At 30.6% G+C, this 5,530-nt stretch overlaps 1 long non-coding RNA gene across 1 annotated transcript; it reads left to right on the top strand.

The window, feature by feature from the left end:
• Positions 1 to 324: 324 nt before the first annotated feature.
• LOC139439978 (uncharacterized) lies at positions 325 to 3,762 on the top strand. The gene is made up of 3 exons (XR_011650047.1): positions 325 to 364; positions 2,763 to 2,832; positions 3,721 to 3,762. It is a non-coding gene; the product is annotated as an uncharacterized lncRNA (long non-coding RNA).
• The last annotated feature ends 1,768 nt before the right edge of the window (positions 3,763 to 5,530 follow it).

Genomic DNA, 5,530 nt, shown 5'->3' with positions numbered 1-5,530 from the left:
CAAGTTATTTAAGAAAACATTCAAAATGAAGTAAAGAAACTGATTCAATATTATTATTTAAATTATTAAAAATTATAAAAAGTAAATAAGCCTTCACTTTTTCAGATGTACAGATAATTAGCCACGATTTTCTGAGAAAAGCAAATGGGACAAATATTACCTTTCAAAGATTATACCACTCCCTTTTTTGTTTCAGGAAATAGTTTGGATTAGCTTAGGAGCAAATGCGAAAATAATAGTAAAAATAATATTTTGTTTAGCAATAGAAACAAAGCAGAAGGGATAAAGGAGAGAAAAAAAAATCATTTATAAGTCATAAATCACCTGTACTCTTTCTCTGAGCTTCCAGACTCCAGAAGCTGAGGTAAGGCTAAAATTGCTGGACCAGAAGAAAGAGGATCCCTTATTACAGTATCTTTTTTAAATTTTCAAAGAACTGAAAACCAAGTTTTTAAGATTTTGAGTCCATCCAGTTTTTAATTAGTGGATTATGAGAACTCTACAATGCCTAATAGACAATGTGTTTGAAAGGAAATATCATAACAAGAAAAAATGGGAATGTTTTAGCAGGTTCAACAGCCTATATGTTTCATCCAATTGTTTCAGTCAGATGATAATTTCAGTTAAAATGATAATAATATCTTGTCTTCTATAATCCCAAACAACTTCTTTTTTAGACACGAACTCATATTTTTGTTTTATTTATACTTATAAAAATAAAAATGTTCTGTGTGGTAGAAAAATCTAATTTACTAAATTATGCAAGAAATCATTGGGCTTGACTTTTTAATTAATTGATTGTTTCCATGCTGTTTATTTCTTTTATTACAAAGGAAAAGGCATATCAATGTCTGAATTGGTCTTATGTTTTGCTTTAGAGTGTGACTGTTTCTCATGATAAAGATACATATATTAATTTGGTTTTCTATTCTTATTCTTGGGCTATTGGAATCTGATAACCTCACCAATCAAATTGGTCATTTTAAAAATTACAAAAATGGGCCTCAGGTCAGGTAATATGACCAGTGTTTGACAACTGAAGCTCAACTTTTGTGACTGCTGGTCAAGTGCTCTTTCCCTTAAAATCAAAAGGAGATATCCTATGGCATCAAGTAATTGTTAAAATCAGAAATTCTCCATCAGTCATATTGTTGCTATCATGCTTTCAATGTTGTAAATTATGATCAGAAAATCAGTCACATTTGAAGCTGAAACTTAATAAGCATAAATAGCCACAAATTTCTCTTATCACTACTTCTTTGGGAAAAGAATTGGTTAAGTGATTGTTGGTTAAAAAAAAATAGGTTAATTATTGAAGAATGATAGATGATTTAAAGATTATAAGAAAGGACATATTTTAAATAGTTCTTAAATACGTACAATTGGAGAGTTGTTTTTTCGCTCGTGTAAGACAATCTCGGAATAATGATCATGTCAAAAGAAAATGAAAGGTTAGATGACTAGATGGAAACATTAAATTTTTAAAAGTTACCAGTAGATAATAAAATACATTTATGGCAAGATTAACAGAACTATTTCATATTTCTACCTATGTACATTTTTTATTTAAAATTAACTTAAAATTTACTGTCTTGTGTTTTAAGTATATAAAGCCAAATCAGAGCCAGAAAACCATTTTAATGGCAATTTCTTTTTTTTATATAACATTTTTTTACGGATACTTTAGATTACATAAGAGTTACATAAAAAATATAGAGGATTCCCATATGCCCCACTTCCTATCCCTCCCACATTAACAACATCCTTCATTAGTGTAGTACATTTGTTATAATTGATGAACATATATCGAAGCATTGACACTAATGGTGCATTATAGTTTACACTCTGTCCCGCACAATTTTGTACATTATGACATAATGGCCTCTATCATTGTTGCAACATCACGCATGACAATTCCAATGTCCCAAAAATGTTAATGGCAATTTCTTTTCTCATGTGATTAAATTAAAAAACAACAAAACACCATTAATTGGTTGAACACAGAAAGCCCATACCTAAATTAAATATCATTTCACACTTACTTTCATTTTACTAACATTTCCACATCCTTATCTATTCAAATAATTTACAAGCTGTATTGTATTTGGATTTTTCATTTATATTACAGCACAAGTACTATTCAAAGTTTTATAGTCTTTGTGATTATGATACCTTTTTTTTTTTTTTTAATTTATAAGTAACATTGGAGAGACAATCTTTTTGTTTCCTTTCTATTGGTAAACTTATCTGGGATAATTTCCAAAATTGAGTTTAGTTTACAAAATTTTTTAGTTTACATATATGAACACTGTCGTGTTTCTTTTGCATATTGCCATAACATTTTTCAAGAAATTTATTTCAATTAATAAAACCAACGAATGTGTAAAAGGGTATCAACTTTGTCACAATGTTGACAGTATTTTGGTTTTACCTTCTTAAATAGCTTTTTATTAATTGCAAAATGTTAGCTAAAAAGGTGAGTTTAACATGTATTTTCTTGACAATGAAGTAAGAACTTCTGTCTACATTTTTATCTGTTTATTTTTTTATTTAAATCCATTATTCTTAATCCTTGCTCTTATCTGTTGGACTCTTCATATTTTTCTTATAAATTTGAATGCATTCTCATTATGCCATATGACTTTAGTTGTGTCATAACAGGGCTATATGCTTTACTACTGATAAAAATTAAGCAATAAAAAAAATTGCATTTCTTTAATTGTTCTATCACCAATGAAGTAATTCTTGCTGCCTACCTCTAGGAGACCCTAAGACAACATGAAGGCTCTGATTTTGATTGCTGTCATCTTGACCTTTTCTGCTTGCTTCTTGGTAAATATCAAATATATTGGATATATTTATTTTATTTCATTTTTAATCATAAAGTGTACATTTATCTCATTATTTTATGCCAACATGACTTTATACTATCTAAACCCTATTTTAATTTTATTTCTGCCTAAGACCTTAATTTAATTTTATGTTCTTTATCTTATGCTGACCTTGGGGTACAGTCTTGATTTTTTTCCTCTTTAGAATTCCAAACATGTGAAGTAGGACATCTTAGTGTCATGATTTTAAAATAGGGAATTATTATTCTATCTCTGCAACAGCATTCCTGGATAACGTTTAGTCTTGGTCAGCTTTCAAAAAAAAAGACGTGAAGAAGAAAACTGGTTATATGGAGCACTGTAAACAAATTTGCAACAATACAAAGGATTTCACACAGATAAAATAAAATTTTACAAACCCATCCAAGAGCCTGTGCTTCCTATCCTATGATCTTTTTAGCTGCATTTACCTAATACATGCAACTAAGTTACATTACCCAAAGGGTGAAGAGAACATTGTCTAAAGTTTATAGCTGCAGATATAATCTGACATAATTTCATAAAAATCAGAGTATTAGACACTGTTGACTATGGCACCTGCCTTTTCCTTCTTGCCCTATACAGAATAAGGACAACCGGTTTTTCTGAAATCCTTTAAGTAGAGGGTTCCTCTCATGCACATTCCCATGAACCCTGTACTTTGAAAATTTTAGAAGGTCCCATCATATTTAATGATAAGACTAGAACTTCTGAAATTGTCTTCCATTCTGTTCACCCTAACCCAACTACAGTTTACCCTTATAAATTATTTATAACCAGTAATCTCAAAATGCCACACATTCTCTGGTACTAATATTTTTTTTCATTTTTATTCTTTATTCCATTTTAGTCAGCGGATGCCCATAAGCGAAAAAGCCACAAAGAAGTAAGTTTTATTAAATTTCTGGTTAATGATTATACTTTCAACCATAATCAAAAATTAGTTATGTCTGAGGAGTCCATAAGGTAAAAAAAATTTTCTTTTACTCTCAATCTGAGAAAATGTTGAGAGAGAACCAGAGAACTACCTGAATATCAAGGATTAGAAGCCAAATGGGAACCATTCTGTGAGTACCAGAATCTTGCATACTCTTACATATATATTAATTCGCAATAAGAGTAGGTCAGCTATGCTCAAAAAAAGCAAAGTTTACCCAGTGTTCAGTACCAAAAATTATCCATGTTTGTACATCCAATGTAGATGTCCTTCTTTTATAAGTTTATTACTTTTATAGGAAGATTTCCTATAATGTTTAAAAAGCAAAAATGAGTTTCTTTTGCAAAATCAATAATTTTTAAAGGAGAAGGAAAAGAAATTCAAAATTATTTGGAAAAACTTTTCAAAATTACATATCCTTGCTTCCATTGCTGCCATTTCTTCTAACCCCCTACTTGTTACTGGAATAGAGGTAGGGAAATAGTAATATGTGTTTCTTGAAAATACTTGTCATGTTATCCTATTACATTCCCTCTTTCTCTCTTCCCTATATCAAGACCAGCACTCTAAATGAATCCTCTACACTGTGGGATAGACATTGTCAGGATTTAGTGACCCAAATTTTTCAAATATTTAAAAAATTCCAAATCTGTTCCAAACCTACCTTGAAAATTTATGACAAATTCAGCAACTTCCCCTTCTCTATCTCCTCTTTCTCTACACCTCATCAACCTCATCACTGTACAGTTCTCAAAGAAAATGGCTTCTTGGAAATACTCAGATACCTGGTTTTAAGATGGGCCTTATTTTTCCAATGTCAGTCACACTGTAAGTTTCCATTTATGTCATTGGACATAATGTCCAATGACATAAATGGACATAATGTCCATTTCCAGTAATGTCATTGGACTGAAAAAGAACCTCCATTCAAAAAACCTAGTCAGATCTGTATATTTTTGGGTTGCTTTAAATTATCATTCTTCAGTATCACTGGCATCAACTTCCTTACCAGCATCTACCTAAGTATTGGGGTTGGAAGTAGGGAGAAGAGTTTACTCACTAATCACTAATTTACATTAATAAACCATGCTCCCTTTTATTTACCCAAGCAAATGTAACCACATATAGCAAAGCATCAATTTGGGAAATATATTTGGGATATCCTATCTATGGAGTTATAAAAAACCTTGAAAAGGACCTGAAAAAGAAAAGACAAAATGGTTAGACTATTAGAGCAGTCCTCTCTAGTAAAAGTAATTTATCCTAGAAATTACTTTTAATAATTTAAAAGTAATAAATGGTTACTTTTAATAAAGTAAAAGAGTGATTCTGGTTTCTTCCAGGAATAATATACTAGAATATAATATCTTCTATTCACTGCATAAACATAAAACTGTATTAATGCCAAATGGCATGGAAGCACCATACTCTGAAGTTTTAAAGTTTCTTCCCTCAATACTTCATCCTAAGTTTAAATATATTAGCATGGAGGGACATGTGTGACACAAAAGTATAAAGAACAAATGTTCACAGGTTCACAGAGAGGCAGGAGAAGCTTCATAGTTAGAATCCCACAGAGTAGGTGCTGCCAGTTAATAGAAAATGAGGAGACAAGGGCCTAAATGGAAATCCAGTAACAGTGTTATATTAAAACTCCATTATATTAAATGGAAACCAATTAAATTTTTAAAATGCAAGGGCTTTGCGGGAATGAGGTTTTCAC

The sequence above is a fragment of the Dasypus novemcinctus genome, chromosome 1 (assembly GCF_030445035.2).
Source record: "Dasypus novemcinctus isolate mDasNov1 chromosome 1, mDasNov1.1.hap2, whole genome shotgun sequence".
NCBI classification, from domain to species: domain Eukaryota; kingdom Metazoa; phylum Chordata; class Mammalia; order Cingulata; family Dasypodidae; genus Dasypus; species Dasypus novemcinctus.
The sequence above is the reverse complement of the archived record's forward strand: the minus strand, read 5'-3'. Positions and strand labels throughout refer to the sequence as shown.